Source organism: Ranitomeya variabilis, chromosome 2 (genome assembly GCF_051348905.1).
Source record: "Ranitomeya variabilis isolate aRanVar5 chromosome 2, aRanVar5.hap1, whole genome shotgun sequence".
In the NCBI taxonomy this organism is placed as follows: Eukaryota; Metazoa; Chordata; class Amphibia; order Anura; family Dendrobatidae; genus Ranitomeya; species Ranitomeya variabilis.
Genome location: NC_135233.1, coordinates 260,162,128 through 260,180,754, shown reverse-complemented (window position 1 = coordinate 260,180,754; position 18,627 = coordinate 260,162,128).

Below are 18,627 nucleotides of genomic sequence, written 5' to 3'. Positions count from 1 at the left end.
CGTCTGGAAACACGAGAGTCCAAAATTTTCTCCACAACGTACTCCAACTCACCCTCAACCAACACCGGAGCAGGAGGCTCAACTGAAGGTACAACAGGTACCTCATACCTGCGCAATAACGACCGATGAAAAACGTTATGAATGGAAAAGGACGCAGGGAGGTCCAAACGGAAAGAAACAGGATTAAGAATCTCCAATATTCTATAAGGGCCGATGAACCGAGGTTTAAACTTAGGAGAAGAGACCCTCATAGGGACAAAACGAGAAGACAACCACACCAAATCTCCAACACAAAGCCGAGAACCAACACGACGATGACGGTTGGCAAAACGTTGAGTCTTCTCCTGGGACAACTTCAAATTGTCCATAACCTGCCCCCAGATGTGATGCAATCTCTCCACCACCGCATCCACTCCAGGACAATCCGAGGATTCCACCTGACCGGAGGAAAATCGAGGGTGAAACCCCGAATTACAGAAAAACGGGGACACCAAGGTGGAAGAGCTGGCCCGATTATTGAGGGCGAACTCTGCCAATGGCAAAAAAGCAACCCAATCATCCTGGTCAGCAGAGACAAAACACCTCAGATATGTCTCCAGGGTCTGATTAGTCCGCTCGGTCTGGCCATTAGTCTGAGGGTGAAAAGCAGATGAAAAAGACAAATCTATGCCCATCCTAGCACAGAATGCCCGCCAAAATCTAGACACAAATTGGGTACCTCTGTCAGAAACAATATTCTCAGGAATACCGTGCAATCGGACAACATTCTGAAAAAACAGAGGAACCAACTCAGAAGAAGAAGGCAACTTGGGCAGAGGAACCAAATGGACCATTTTAGAGAAACGGTCACAGACCACCCAGATGACAGACATCTTCTGGGAAACAGGCAGATCTGAAATAAAATCCATCGAGATGTGTGTCCAAGGCCTCTTAGGAATAGGCAAGGGCAACAGCAGTCCGCTAGCCCGAGAACTACAAGACTTGGCCCGAGCACAAATGTCACATGACTGCACAAAGACTCGCACATCTCGTGACAGGGAAGGCCACCAGAAGGATCTTGCCACCAAATCCCTGGTACCAAAAATTCCGGGATGACCTGCCAATGCAGAAGAATGTACCTCAGAGATGACTCTACTGGTCCAATCATCCGGAACAAACAGTCTATCAGGCGGACAACGATCCGGTCTATCCGCCTGAAACTCTTGCAAGGACCGCCGCAGATCAGGAGAAACGGCCGACAAAATTACTCCCTCCCTAAGGATACCTGTGGGTTCAGAATTACCAGGAGAGTCCGGGTCAAAACTCCTAGAAAGGGCATCTGCCTTAACATTCTTAGAACCCGGTAGGTATGACACCACAAAATTAAAGCGAGAAAAAAATAAAGACCAGCGCGCCTGTCTAGGATTCAGGCGCCTGGCAGTCTCAAGATAAATCAAATTTTTGTGGTCAGTCAATACCACCACCTGATGCTTAGCCCCCTCTAGCCAATGGCGCCACTCCTCAAACGCCCACTTCATGGCCAAAAGCTCCCGATTCCCAACATCATAATTCCGCTCTGCGGGCGAAAATTTGCGAGAAAAGAAGGCACAAGGCCTAATGACGGAGCAGTCGGAACCTTTCTGCGACAACACTGCCCCAGCTCCGATCTCCGAAGCGTCAACCTCAACCTGAAAAGGCAGATTCACATCAGGCTGACGCAACACAGGGGCAGAGGCAAAACGGTGCTTAAGCTCCTGAAAGGCCTCTACAGCATGAGGGGACCAATTAGCAACATCAGCGCCTTGTCTGGTCAAATCAGTCAGCGGTTTAACGACATCCGAAAAACCAGCAATAAATCGGCGGTAAAAGTTGGCAAAGCCCAAAAATCTCTGAAGACCCTTAAGAGAGGAGGGCTGAGTCCAGTCACAAATAGCTTGCACCTTGACGGGATCCATCTCAATGGAAGAGGGAGAAAAAATATACCCCAAAAAGGAAATTTTCTGGACCCCAAAAACGCACTTAGACCCCTTCACACATAAAGAATTAGACCGCAGAACCTGAAAAACTCTCCTGACCTGCTGGACATGAGAGTCCCAGTCATCAGAAAAAATCAGAATATCATCCAGATATATTATCATAAATTTATCCAGAAAATCGCGGAAAATATCATGCATAAAAGACTGGAAAACTGAAGGGGCATTAGAAAGACCAAAAGGCATGACCAAATACTCAAAGTGGCCCTCGGGCGTATTAAATGCGGTCTTCCACTCATCCCCCTGCCTGATCCGCACCAAATTATACGCCCCACGAAGATCAATTTTAGAGAACCACTTAGCACCCTCTATACGAGCAAACAAATCAGTAAGCAATGGCAATGGGTATTGATACTTAACAGTGATCTTATTCAGAAGCCGATAATCAATACATGGTCTCAAAGAGCCGTCCTTTTTTGAGACAAAGAAAAACCCAGCTCCCAAGGGAGAAGAAGATGGACGAATATGTCCCTTTTCCAAAGACTCCTTTATATATTCCCGCATAGCAGCATGTTCCGGCACAGACAGATTAAACAAACGACCCTTTGGATATTTGCAACCCGGTATCAAATCTATGGCACAATCGCACTCACGGTGCGGAGGTAACGACCCAAGCTTGGGTTCGTCAAAGACGTCTTGATAATCAGAGAGGAACTCAGGGACTTCAGAGGGAATGGACGACGAAATAGAAACCAAAGGTAAGTCCCCATGAATACCCTTACATCCCCAGCTCAACACAGACATTGCTCTCCAGTCCAAGACTGGATTGTGAGACTGCAACCATGGCAATCCCAGTACCAAATCGTCATGTAAATTATACAGCACCAGGAAACGAATAATCTCCTGGTGATCCAGATTGATACGCATGGTTACTTGTGTCCAGTATTGTGGTTTATTATTAGCCAATGGGGTGGAGTCAATCCCCTTCAGAGGAATAAGAGTCTCCAAAGGCTCTAAATCAAAACCACAACGATTGGCAAAGGACCAATCCATAAGACTCAGAGCGGCGCCAGAGTCAACATAGGCGTCCGTGGCAATGGATGACAAAGAGCAAATCAGGGTTACAGACAAAATAAACTTAGACTGAATGGTGCCAATGGAAACAGACTTATCAAGCTTCTTTGTACGCCTAGAGCATGCTGATATAACATGAGTAGAATCCCCACAATAGAAGCACAATCCATTCTTCCGTCTAAAATTCTGTCGCTCGCTCCTGGACAGAATTCTATCACACTGCATACTTTCTGGCGTCTTTTCCATAGACACCGCCAGATGGTGCACCGGTTTGCGCTCCCGCAGACGCCTATCAATCTGAATAGCCATTGTCATGGACTCATTCAGACCTGCAGGCACAGGGAACCCCACCATAACATCCTTAACGGCATCAGAGAGACCTTCTCTGAAAGTTGCCGCCAAGGCGCACTCATTCCACTGAGTAAGCACAGACCATTTACGGAATTTTTGGCAGTAAACTTCAGCTTCGTCTTGCCCCTGAGATAGTGCCATCAAAGTTTTTTCTGCCTGAAGTTCCAAATGAGGTTCCTCATAAAGCAAGCCCAAGGCCAGAAAAAACGCATCCACATCGCGCAACGCAGGATCCCCTGCTGGCAATGAGAAGGCCCAATCTTGAGGGTCACCCCTGAGCAAGGAAATCACAATCCTAACCTGCTGAGCAGGGTCTCCAGCTGAACGAGACCTTAGGGACAAATAAAGCTTACAATTATTTCGGAAATTCTGGAAGCTAGCTCTATTCCCTGTGAAAAACTCCGGCAAAGGAATTCTCGGCTCAGATACCGGAGCATGTACCACAAAATCTTGTAAATTTTGTACTTTCGTGATGAGATTATTCAAACCCGCAGTTACACTCTGAAGATCCATTATTGTCAGGTGCACACAGAGCCATACAGAGATTAGGAGGAGAGAGAGAAAAAAGACTGCAGCAAGGCAAACTGGAGGAAAAAAAAAAAAAAAATTCCAGCAGACTTCTTATAACTCTCCTTTCTCAACCTGGGTCTTTAACACTTTTCTGGCCGGTCAAACTGTCATGATCTCTGCAGGCAGAGATCATAGCAAGCCTATAGAGGGACAAGCTCTCGGAAGATGGAACTATACTGACCATGAACTAAGCCTGCCGCGCAACTAGAAATAGCCAGGTAGCATTTCCTATTTATCGCTAGATGCCCAGCTCTGGCCTAAGACCTAAATAGCTAGCAGAGGGAAATATAAGACCTGGCTCACCTCTAGAGAAATATTCCAAAGAAGACAGTAGCCCCCCACATATAATGACGGTGAGTTCAGATGAAACAACAAACGCAGCAGGAAAATAGTCTTAGCAAATTTGAGGTCCGCTTACTAGATAGCAGAAGACAGATAGTATACTTTCATGGTCAGCAGAAAAACACTAACAAAACACCATCCAGAGATTACCTTAAACTCTGGCATTAACTCATAACGCCAGAGTAGCAATCCCTGATCAACGAGAGCTTTCCAGACACAGTAACAAAACTTCAGCTGTGAACTGGAACAAATAGGCAAAACGAAACATGGACAAAAGTCCAACTTATCTAGTAGTTGTCTAGAAGCAGGAACAAGCACTGAGAGGCATCAGATAACATTGTTGACCGGCAAGAAACCACCAGAGAAATGAGCTTAAATAGCGACACCCACTACTGATGGAACCAGGTGAAACAGGAAAGAGGATGACAAGTCCAATTCCACAAGCGGCCACCGGGGGAGCCCAGAATCCAAATTCACAACAAGGGACCCGAGGTCTGTGTACTCCTTCAAGAACACCGGCAGAATACGAACGAAAAGAGAATCTGGGATAATGGACGGCAGATGAATAAAAACCTGGCCAGGTAAGAGACACTGTTAGATCTCTTATATCTGCCCTGCACTGTCCGTAAGATTTTCTGTGTCGTGTCCTTTAGCGGGTAGTTCTAGTAGAGGAGGATACCTATAGCTCGGGTTCTTGAACTACTTAGGAATTGACCACCTCACGGAGTACGGCATTGAATGAGAGTGAATGTGAAGAGAAGGTGTGTGGAAGTTGGGAATAGCCCTATAAGCCGCCCAGGGTGTTGAAACAGAAGAAGTGACTGTCCCACTGGGCAACGTTGTTGCGTCCTTTCGGGGAGACCTCCGCGCCTATGTTCAATCTCTGATCCTGTCTTTGACGAAAACCTGGTGACGGATAAGTGTATGATAGTATGAGCCCAGGACAGATAAATTAGCCTGGGACAAGATACGTTGTATTTTGATCCTCTGTCTGGTTGCATTTGTGTTGTTTGCTATAGGTGTAGGAATCAGGATTTTCTTACATCAACACGGTACGCAGAAGCCGTTAAACATCCTAGCTCCTTAGGAAGAAGGTAACGAGGTATTCTCATACCCAAACGCCACCTAGGGCAAGAAAAGAAAAAAGCTCAGGATAAGAAAATGGGGAATAAGCAAACAAAGTCGGAACCAGAAGAATTAGATATCTATACTATCATAAAGGAGAGAAGTGGTGAAGATGCCACTAAGGGGCTGAGAAAGATTTTTAGTAAGTTTGGAGTTACTAAGGCAGAAGCCTTTAGTAGAAAAAAATGGGAAGGAATTCAGGAAAAAAAAAAAAGGCATAATCAGAGACAAGAAATGGATAGATCAGATCCAAGCGTTGATTGATGTCTCTAGGGTAGCAGAAAAAGAGGGATGGACATATAATCAACAGAATAAAAAGTGGTGTATTAGACCCGCAGGCTATGGAGAAAAACAAAATGTGGAATATAAGAACACTCCACCCCCATACCTTAACCCACATGCCCCATCTTTTCTCCAAACACCACCTCAAAGTTTAGCCGGACCAGGAGGATGGGTATGTCCGCACTGTGGACAACAAAATCCAGACTGGAGAAATGATTGCCTAGCCTGTGGTACACCTAGACATGGCGCTGTACTTGCCCCTGTTAGGGTAGTACCAAGACCCTTTAGGGAACCTGGTGCTGACGGAGTAATGGGAACTAGATATCACCAAACTCGACAATATTTCCCTTGGTCCCCCGCTGAAGGCATGTCTCTCTTGCATAACGCACCAGATCCCACCCAGTGTCCAGTTAGATTTGCACAATATATACAGCAAATTATGCAGACTCACGCTGGAGTTTGGGCAGATGGAGAAGAATTATGTAGAATGAAAATGACTCCTGGACTCTTCCAGGAGCTATTAGCAAATCTACAGGTACATAGGCCCCAGGCAGGAGATGGTGCCTTACAAACGATAGAATCAGGTACGCAATTTGTAGATCACTTAATGGTTTTTATGAGGGAAAAACAGAGGCAGAGAGGAACAACGGGAGTGGTGGCTCAGAAATCTGGACAATCAGTAGACGAATATTATCTAAGTGTAGAAAATAATTTCAGAGATGAAGGCATGGATCTAACCGCTTCAGGAATGATGAGGTTAGTTACAAAAACCTTTATAGATGGATTGTCTCCAAAAGTGAAGGAAAAGCTTAAGGCTGCAACCCCTGATTGGAGAACCTTGGAAGACCCACACCTGGCTAGACAGAAAGCTGTAGGGATGGAAATGGACTTAAGAGAAAATTCTAAGCCAGTAAGAATTGCACAGGCTAATACTGGCTCTGCTAATCAAAAGTTTACTTGTCATTACTGTAAGAAGCCAGGACATTTCCAAAGGGAATGTAGGAAGAGAAAAGCAGATATAGATTCAGGAACCTTTGTACCCAAAAATAGGATAAATAACCCAGCGCCTGATCAAACAGACAGCTCAGAATGACTGAAGGTTATGCAGGTCTCTCTTCCTTCTAGAAGACCAATAATACAAGTTGAGGTTGAGGGTAAAAATGTACCTTTTCTGATAGATACGGGAGCAACATCCTCCATTTTAAATCAAGACTTTTTACCGTATCCTGACAATATATCCTCAAAGGTAACATATGCAGAAGGGTATGATGGTAAAATTCAGGCGTTGCCCTTTACAAAACCTTTAAATGTGAGCTTTGGCCCTAAAACCTTTGTATCCAAATTTTTATTTGCTAAAGGTGCACCTACCTGCTTGCTGGGTACTGATGTCTTAAGTAAAATGCACGCAAACATCCATTTTAGAGAAAATGGCACAGTTATGCTGACCATCCCTGAAGATGCAGAAACTCTGGAACAATATGTTAGAATACAGGCAATGGAGGATTTTCCTGAAATTTACACCCAACAAGCAAAAATTGACTTGTCTCGGGTTCCTGACAGCCTATGGGCAAAAGGAGACACTGATGTAGGATTCTTATCAGTAGCTCCTATACTGTTAGAAACTGCCCCGGGAACCATTTTACCTCAGCTTAGGCAATACCCCATCAGCGCCCAGCAAGAACTGGCGATTTCTCAACAAATTCAGGATTATGTGTTACAAGGTGTTTTGGTAGAAATCAGGTCACCCGCCAATACACCCTTATATCCTGTTACAAAGAAAGTTTCCTCCAAAGAAACTATGGTGAAATATCGCATGGTGCACGACCTACGGGAAATCAATAAGGTTTTGGCACCGGTCACCCCTGTGGTACCGAATCCTCATACCTTACTGTCTCAAATTCCCAGCACTGCTGCATATTTTACGGTAATTGACTTATCAAACGCATTTTTTTCTGTGCCACTACATAAGAACTGTTGGCATTTGTTTGCCTTTACATTCAAGGGTAAACAATTAGCATGGACAAGATTGCCACAAGGTATGGTACACTCACCAACTTTGTACTCTGAAGCAATGCAGACCATGCTGAAAAATTTCACCCCAGAACCAGGAGTAGTCATTCTACAGTATGTAGATGACTTACTTATTTGTTGCCCTGATGAGCAGACGGCAGTTACCTCAACTGTTAATTTCTTAATTTTCCTAGCGCAAGAAGGCTGTAAAGTAAATAGACAGAAACTCCAGGCTTGTCAACAAACAGTTGTGTTCTTAGGTCACTGCATATCACAGGGCATCAGACACCTCACACCTCAACGTACGGAAGCCATACGTAACATGCTTGAACCCAGGAATCACAAACAGCTGCGTGCTTTCCTGGGTATTGTTTCACACTGTAGACAGTGGATCATACATGCAAGTCAACTCATGCAGTCTTTATATGACTGTATTGCCAACACGCCATATTCACTCAGTGAAGAGGCTAAACAGTCATTTTCCTCTTTGAAAACAGCACTGGTATCAGCTCCGGCTTTGGGACTCCCAGACTACACTAAACCTTTTCAATTGATGGCAGCTGAGATATCCTCACATGCTACAGGGGTGCTCACACAAAAACATGGAAACAAACAGAGACCTGTGGCATACATATCAGCTCATCTGGACCCTGTAGCTAGAGCCGCACCTTCTTGTGTAAGAGTAGTAGCCGCAATTTCACTGTTATTAGATAAAGCTTCTGAGATTGTTCTTGATCACCCACTTCTAGTTCAGACCACTCATGATGTACATGGCATTCTTAACCAGGTCCAACCTAAACATATTTCAATGGCCAGACACCTCCGTCTCCAATGTTCCCTACTACTGCCGCCCAACATTTCCTTTGCCAGGGTTCAGACTCTTAATCTCGCGTCTTTGCTCCCTTTCGAGTCTGAGGGGGGTACCATACCTGAGGAAACTGCACTCTCCAACTCCTTTGACCCATCAGAGTCAATGCATGATTGTGTACAATTAATGGAACAAGAGACTCAGGGCTTACGTAATGTACGTGACAAGCCACTCTGTAATGCTACATTTGAACTTTTCATAGATGGCAGTAGATATGCAGATATGAATGGACAATTTCATACAGGTTATGCGGTAGTAACTCAGCATGAAGTGCTGAAAGCAGAACCTCTCCCTGCTAATCAGTCTGCACAAGAAGCAGAACTTACGGCATTAGTTGAAGCTCTAAAAATAGCCAAAGATCAGACAGCAAACATATACACTGATTCTAGATATGCACATGGCATTATTTTCGATTTTGGCGTAATATGGAGAGCCAGAGGTTATATGACTGCTTCAGGCCAACCTGTTAAACATGCCTCCCTCATTAGACAGATTCTGGAGGCAGCACAAGAAACTAAAGAAATAGCGGTGATAAAGGTAGCTGCACATGTGAGACTCGACACCGAGGAAGCCAGGGGTAACGATAAAGCCAACAAAGCAGCAAAACAGGCAGCACGTAAACCCTTACATCATGCCCACACACTAGATAGCTCTGAAGATGATGAGGAGAGATTGAAGGAAGCTCAGAAACAGGTAGACGAAGAAGAACGAGGGCAGTGGCAGAAAAAAGGGGCAGAAGATCAGCAAGGATTATGGAAAAAAGGAACTTTGTTGTGTTTACCCAGAGCCTGGTACCCCGCAGTGGCGAGTGACCTCCACCTACCTACGCATGTATCGGCAAACGGTATGACGCTCAAGGTAAAAGAAAGGTGGTTGGCTCCAGGCTTTGGTAATTTCGCTCGGAACATGTGTGCTGCATGCGCTATATGCCTGGCACACAATCCAGGTCAGACCATTAAAACCCCAACCAAGCATCATGTAAGACCACTGTATCCCTTTCAAAGACTCCAGATCGACTACATCCAGCTTCCTATGTACAATGGATACGAATATGTGCTTGTGTGTGTGGACATGTTCTCAGGGTGGCCAGAGGCTTATCCAGTTCGTAAAGCCTCAGCAAAAACTACTGCCATTAAAATAGCACATGAACTGATACCCCGTTACGGCATGCCTGAGGTGATCGAGTCAGATAGAGGTACCCATTTTACTGGAGAAATATTCCAGAATGTTATGAAAATGTTGGGAGTAGAAAACCAGTTTCACACTCCGTATCACCCACAGAGTTCAGGTAAAGTGGAAAGATTAAATGGAACAATAAAATTAAAAATCCAGAAGGCCATGGCAGAAACAGGAAAGCCTTGGACCGAGTGTCTACCACTTGCCCTGTATTCCATCCGAAACGCCCCAAGGGGGAAGGCTAAGCTGTCACCACATGAGATTCTTTTTGGTAGAGCAGCAAATTTGGGTTGTTATTTTCCACAACAACTGATGTTGAATACTGAGACTTTAACTGCTTATGTACAAGAATTACAAAAACGTTTAACTAAAGTGCATTCGCAAGTTTTTGCTTCCCTTCCAGATCCAGAAAATCTCGAAGGAGGCCACAAGTTGGAACCTGGTGATCAAATCTACGTGAAAAGACACACCAGAAAGACTCTGGAACCGAGATTTGACGGACCTTTCCAAGTCCTGTTAACAACTCCAACAGCAGTCAAGCTTGAAGGAAAGGCATCATGGATACATGCAAGCCATTGCAAAAAAGCAGTATAAGACTCATGATATTGATGTTAATAATGTTAACCTCAACGGAGGCATGGGAAAGATTGAATTCTCTAGCCCCTTTGAACAATAGATTCGTACAACATCATAGAAAATTAGTGCATGATTTGTTAAATAATACGCAACCCCTGGCAGATTGTTGGATCTGTACCCATTCACCAGTATCAGCCACAAGTATACCTTTTCTAGCAGTTCCCGTGTCAGCTGAAGAAATATTCGCTTGGCCTAATTGTTCAGACAACCTGGCCAACAACCAACCTGGCAATACTAGACTATGGAATACTACAATCGCCATACCAGTTGTGGGATGGGTAGAATTTCCTTGGTGGCAGGGCAATCTTACAGGAAACATAGGCAACTTACAATATTTAGCACTCAGAGGAGGAGCATGGGTACCTAGGAATAAGACTGGATTAACTGATTTAGGACAGGTCCCCACTGAAAATCTACAGCTCAGTTTCAGTACAACCACCCCTTCCTCTGATGCTTTCAAACCTACAGTATTGGAAAGGTACATACATAATAGAAAATGGGAACATTCTGAGTTGTTCCCCCAAGGTGATGCAAACAGTTGTACAAGTAAGCCGGGGAACCTGGTTTGTAATGAATCCGATGAGTATGTCAACGGAATGCATGTATGTGGGAATCCCGCAGCCGGGTACTGTAGCCCCTTGGGACAAAAACCCTCTTGGTGTATGCTTCAGAATGTATCTAGTTTTGTGGATTTGGCTCACAGATTGGTATTGCAGCACTCAGCTTTGTGGGATCTGCCTGAGGGTACATTTTGGATATGCGGAGAAGGAGCATATAAATGGCTTCCCGTAGGTATAAAGGGTACTTGTACATTAGGACGCCTAACCCCGGCTACTTTCATAATTTTGAACAAACAAGTGAATATGCAAGCCGTGCCCAAGCACACACTGTATAAAAGAGCTGCAGATAACTCAACACATCCCTCGGGGAGGCCACATATAGTACAAATGGGAATTCCCAACAAAATTGCTAGTACCATTTTTATTTATCCTATGTTAACACAGATGTGGGATAAATTAGTTAGAGCCACGGATTATCTAGATGACCAGATTTGGGATATATTGGACATATTAAATACTAGTATAGCTGTACAGAATCAGCTTATAATAGTCACTAACCAACATACCCTGGTATTGGATTACCTAACTGCCTCACAAGGGGGTATGTGTCAAATCATCGGACCCACCTGCTGTCATTATATGGACCCGAATAGTACTATGAGTATGAGATTTAAATTAGAAGTCGTACAACGACTCAGGGATCAGTATGACAAAGACAATGACCAAAATAAGGATAGCTGGTGGTCAGATACCTTTTCTTTTCTTAACCCGGCCAATTGGTTCAGGGGGATCGGTGGGTGGGTTACCGGGATTATGCAAAGCCTAATACATACAGTTATAGTTATTGTAATTATATATGTATTATTCAAGGTTGTACTCAAGGGTATCTCGGTATGCACAAATAAATTTTGTGTAATGGATGCGAGAATATAAAGTTTTTTTTTTGTAATATCACAAAAAGAATGACTAAAATAATCGTCTATATGACAAGGTTTTGAATGGAATATGTCAAAGGGGGGATTGTGAAGAGCGGAACAAAAATGGTTACCTCAATGAACCAAAAAGGAATTTGTGATCAATATTGACCTGTCCATTCAAGGACATTTTAGCTATAGTGTGAAATCCTATTTTTTGTTTGTGAAACTGCCACTTAGGCGAAACTGTACTGTTTTGTTTGTTGTGAAACTATCACATAGCCGAAACTGTTTTTTTTGTCTTCTCTTTTCTCTCTTTGTTTAAACAAGCAAAACTTGTATAACCACTGAAACTACCTGTACAACTATATAAAGAGGGGATAGCACCTTGAAGGCAGGCGTGACTCAGAGGCTTCCCAGTGATATACTATACGAGACGTGTCTTGTGTATTATTTCTGGTGATTCCCCACTTCCAAAGGCTGCTCCGACTGAGTGTGGTCCCGACAGAGGTGTTCCCCATACTTGAACCAGGATCTCAACTGAGGATTATACTCAAAATGAAGTAGATAGCATCTTAACCCGGTTTAAACAAAAACCTGGAGAAACAGAAATTGCATGGTTAGTTAGGATGCATGATTATGAAGGTCCAGGATGAATGTTTTATAGAGAAATAAGATCTCATCTGTAATATCTGTCAATATATTAATTGGTTGTGTATTTGTATAAGTGTGTAATACAGAGCTGGGATAGGCTCTGTGCAGTGTTGTTATTTTGGTCATTTTGAATTGGCAGTACATTATATGAAGCTGTATTTTGTATAAGGCCGTGGTTTTTGTTGTTTGGCCTTGAAGTGCTTTCAAAGTGTCAGTGGACACTGCTGCAGTTTTATTTATATAGAGTTAATGTGTTAATTCCAAAGTGGAAAATAGGCAGGCTGTGTGAGCCTTGTATGTATGTATGTATGTGTGTCAATGAGACATTATTCAACTCAGTTTGAGCTGAACTAGGTGGAGTGATTGAGATAAGGGATTTTCTTCTTGTAAAAATCAACTGAAAAGTGAAAGGAAAAAAAAAAGAGAAAAAACAATCCCTGAATGAGCATGTATGAATAAGTGATCACATAAGTATCATTACTTATCTAACTGTTGTTGAAGGTCCAAGGACCGGCCCAAGTGGTGAAATTTTTAGGAATTCAATGGAACAAAGGACATAGGAAAATCTTGCCTAAAGCTAGACAGACAATAATCAATTTCCCAGTTCCTAATTGGAAAAACATATAAAAATGGAAGGTCATGGTAAGAGCAGTCAATATGCGGAATTATATGCAATTTTCTTAGCTCTGAGTTTTGAGCAAGGACGTGAATGTCACTTGTATACAGACTCTTGGTCAGTAGCAAATGGACTAGCTACCTGGACGATGGGGTGGAAAAAATATGGATGGCTTATCCATGGAAAAGAAGTTTGGGGGAAAGAGGTGTGGGAGAGTATTGAAGAAATAATGCAAACCACGCCTACCACTGTTTTTTTATGTTGATGCACATGTACCTGCTGACTCACTTGAACGTTTGTTTAATTCTGAAGCAGATAGAGCAGCTGCCATTCGACAAACAACAGGACACCTGGGAGAAAAAGCCACTTACAGGTGGGCCCAGGAAAGAGGAGTTCCCCTCACCATGGACATAATAAAACAAATTATTGCACAGTGTCCTGTTTGTCAACATTCCCAAAGGAGAGAGGTGCCACACACAGTAATGGGACACATAGGGAGGGGACAATTACCTGCACAAATTTGGCAAATGGACTTTATAGGGCCACTACCAGGGAGCAGAGGGTGTAAGTATGTCTGTACCGCAGTAGACACATACTTAGGCCTGATGGTAGGTTTCCCATGCAAGGCAGCTACACAATGGAGTACACTGAGAACTTTAGAAATCATAACACAGTATTATGGGGTCCCACTTCAAGTACAGACAGATAATGGGTCACATTTTACTGGACAACAAGTCAAAGACTATGCTATGGAACACAACATTCAATGGGTATATCACATGCCTTATTACCCTCAAGCAGCAGGGTTAGTAGAGAGAATGAATGGGTTACTAAAGGTCACCCTAAAAAGTTGAACCAATCTGACACTTCATTCGGGCAATGGAGGGATAATCTAAGTGATGCCCTCCAGATAATAAACAATAGGCCCATAACTAATTCCATGACTCCTCTGATGAGGATGTTGACACCCAATCTTACAATACATGAAGCACATGTAGTAGAGACTATTATCTACTGGAAAATACATGAAGAGGCCAGGATCCCTGAAAGGGCAACACCCCTATCAGCTGAACTGGATTTGAGTGCACTAGATGTAACAGTCATTCCTTCAGGTAAGGTGGTTCCAATTTCCACTGGATTGGGTTGTCAAATCCCTAAAGGTCACTATGGTCAGATTGCTACTCGTTCCAGTTTTGCATTAAAAGGGGCCATAGTGGTGGGAGGAATTATTGATGCAGATTATCAAGGAGAAATTAAAGTATTGATGTTAAATTTGGGAACAGAGCCATTGATCATTGAAAAGAAACAGAAAATGGCTCAGATGTTATTAATACCCGTAAACTTATCTCTGGGGGAAGAAGGTCATGCCCCCACTGAATTAACCGTAAGAGGAGATAAAGGTTTTGGCTCCTCTGAAGTAACTAATGTTGGAGCTAAAATTTGGGTACAAAATGCTCAAGGACCGCCTTCAGAAGCTGAGATAATTGCAGTAGGCAGGGACCGCACCTTGCTGATCATGAGGCCAGGTGTAGAAAAATGGGAGTATATCCCACAGGGGAAAAAAAAAAATGTTATTTGCGGGAATAAACATGTTATGTTCTGATTTCTGCAGATTTCCTTCCTAATCGTATGTGGAATCCTTGGAGGCGTATTTTTGGACGTCGTTGAAGCATGGACTCCCGGTGTCCAATTAACAAGTGAGCGAGTGCCACCTTTGAGGTCACCTGGTGATTGGAATGTCTACAATGTCACAAAGGATGGAAGGAAAAACTTTTGTGATATACTGGCTATTGTAAATATAACTTTATCTAACACCAGTTCTGTATGGATGTATGGGCCTGTAATTGAAGAACCGGCTCCATACAATTATCCAGGAAGGAAGTATTGGCCAAGTACTGTTTTGACCAACGGAACTGGAACTTTAAAGATAACACATGAAGACAATATAGCATGTTGGGAAGCTGAAATGACAGAATTAAATTTAACGACTGGACTAATCGAATCTCGAGTATACGCTAATTATACTTCTAGAAGGTTGAATGATACTAGCTTTATATTTTGTTTAAATGGAACAAAATTGATAGTGTGTTTTAATATGACAGATAAAGTATATTCCACTGATTTTAGGACGTATTATCCAAATTGGAGGGATTATCTTAGAATAATACAGGTAATGTGTAGGTATGTAGTATTGCCATTGGTGTTGGGGCTTCCGGGGAATATATTTTTCTGGATGCCAAAATTCAATGGACCTTATGTTGATAACAATAACAAAACTCATGATTTATCTATCTGTGAAGATACTCTGGAAGGCAAAACTTGTAAATTACACTTAGTTTATGCAAAGTTTGCAAAAATCATATAATCACTACTACGATTATAAGTAATAAAATGGTTAAAATGGGTTCAGTTATAGCCAATGCCACTTCTCATTATTGGTATGATATTTTTCTTGGGTACTCGCCATCCGCTAAGAAAATGTTGGACTGGGTAATCCACCCACTCCTAGTGGTCATGATAATAGTTATTATATTGTCAATATGGAACTGTTACATGGCTTACAAAGTGTTCTGTAGGAGACCTAAGGTCCTAATGGTCACCTATGGTAATGGCAATAGTTACATGATATCAAGGACCGTTTGTGATACAAATGAGACAAGAATGTCTGAATGTATGTGTAGATAGTGATTTCACGTATCTATTGCCATTAACTGAGTAAAACAAGACAAAATGGAAGCAGGAAAGTGCCCTCAGAGTGACCTATTTGTATTGTATGAGAAGATGTGTCATAAACAGCTATGTACGCATGCGCAGCGGCATTCTTGTAGTGTGAGGAAAATATTCTCAAGGGTGAACAACAAGATAAGCATGGAATTTGTACAATAACAGCTCGTGATCTGTAAAATAATAAGTTATATGAGAAAAATGCCAGTACGCATGACGAAACTGAATCCAGTTTTAAGTGTATAAAACAGGACGGCATCTAGGTGGGGGTAGGGACATTCCAGGAGACTTTATGGACGCATAACTTCTGTGATGATGTGTTACCGAATATTTCCTTCTCATCAGTCGAGTCCCCCGACAGGGAAGTGATGTTACAATATTTGGTAATTATATAGATGCTTACTTTCTCTATTATATAGATGATGATTATGATCATATAATGTTAGGCTAGCGCTGTTATAATTCATGTGCCTGTAGTACATATATCAAATCATAGCTTAAATTGTTGATTATTAAACTTTATTTCATTATTAATAAAATATAAGTTGTTTTACCGAAATAGAGACCTAGTAGTCTTCTTGCCTAATTAGTATATTAGTGAGCGCTACGTAAGTAAGGGGTTTTCCCCTCCCGGAGTGAAAACTCGGTAAGACAACCACGTTACACAAACTTAAAGGGATTATCTTTGATGTTTAGGACTGGTTCATCTCTTATGAGAGCTCCATGTTTCCTGCATAGACATGGAGAAAAACAAAGAATTTGTAACCAGATTTACCACCCCAGTCTAATTTATCAGCTATGATGGTGCATTGATCCAAATTTGGAGTATGTAGATATTGTGCGGTTGCTCACTAGCTATCCCCTGCGATAATCCTGCAATTCATCCTTGTGCTAGGAGTCCTCTAAATTATATTTCTCTGTTTAGGAGTCCTTTCATATGTAAATTGCAAGAACTAATCTTACAACCTCTGTGATTTCTAGTAACAGGCCACTAACATTGTCAGAAATCATGCCCATGTTGTGCCCTTTCACTGCTGTGCACTGTGAGGGATGGTTCGAAGGATTTCAGTAATTGCTGCTTAAGGCTACACACTATGAGTTTGTGGTCAGTATTTTGCCTCAGTATTTGTAAGCGAAAACCAGGTGAAGAATAATCAGAGAAAAAGCACAATAGAAACACGTCACCACTTGTGCATTATTGTGCAAAAATTTATATCAGGACATGTGAAAGAGGCCTTAGACATAGTGGAAGGATAAGTCATTCAGGAAGGTTATGGAAAGTTTCCCAAGCTAATGAACACTCTGAATTTTTCAGTTTTATTTATGCACACCCATGGTTTGCCTACATCCACCACTAGGTAATGCTCAATATATACTGAGCACTGACCTTAAGGACTTGCCCATTTTTGCCCTTCGGGACAAATCAATTTTTTTTCTTTGTCTCATTTCAGGAGCTATAATATTTTTATTTATTTGTCAATGTCATGTACACCTCACACTTGCTACACTGACTTGGATATAACTATAAAGGGGTACACAGCTTTTCACACTTGTCCACTGAACTATTGCAGTAGGCTACCATTGAGCGAAGTGCATCCTACAGTCCGTGCATACATTCACACAAAATTTCTTGTTGCCACCACTTGCCGGTTTGTGAGGCCAGCGTGATGCCTACCCTGGGTCACACTAGTAGACACGCACAGCTTTCCAACACCAACCGGTACCATTCTAGCTCGCTGGCTTGCACAGGTAACACAGTTTAGCTATACTTGCCCTCTTTGAGGTTGTGGGTACATTTAGAGCAGTATGGAATAAACTTGTTGCATTTTAGCAAACCTACTTGTAACAATAGTCACTGTTCACGGACAAGCCGTAAGGCAGGGTAGTCAAATGTTCTGGGGTCAGATACCATAAGAACACCTAATAAGCAAAAGAACAAAGACAAAGTCATTTCACGGTCCGAAATCAGAGGTTAGCGAATCAGAGCAAAGGGATTGAGCAAATGGATAGTCATAACAAGGTCCAAAGTCAGGCAGCAATATATCAATGAACAGAGCACAGAATACAAGGCAAACAGCACAACTGAGTGAATGCTACGATTGGCAGAGATTTGGGCTTGAGAACTAAACTAAATAGCAAGGAATTAATTAGAAACAGTGAGCACTTGCAAAAAGCCCAGCACCTCCCAGTCTCTGATTGGACAACTGAGCTGTCAATCAAACTACCGACAGCTCAGCACCAGATTAGATGATGGAGCTGTCTATCAACACATTGACAGCTCAGCATGCCCCTGTACCTGTTTGGATGCCTGAGCTGTCATTCAACACACTGTGCCCATGACAAGCTGTTGGGAGGAATCGTGGCAGTCTTCACTCTTCAACGGTGGGCCCACCAGACCCCCAAGCTTCCCTGGAAACCTAATATGAAAGGCCCTGACCAAACAATCAGCCTTCATCAAACGAGCAGGACTCCAGGATCTCTCCTCTGGTCCGTATCTCCTTCAATTAACAAGGTACTGGAGGGAATTTCGGACCACGATCCTCTGCACCTCATGCTCCAAATCTCCATCAACAGGAACCAGAGGAGATGGGGGTGGAAACAGTCAACACAGAAGAGACAAATTATCTTAACAGGGATCTGAGAAACACATTTGGGACACAGACATCAAGAACTCTGCTGCAGACTTACAGCAGGAGTCTGTGCAAGAGATACAGAAGGACAGGGAGTGAGAGGGGAGCGCTGTGGTGAGGTTACCTGTCGGAGCGCAGGACCT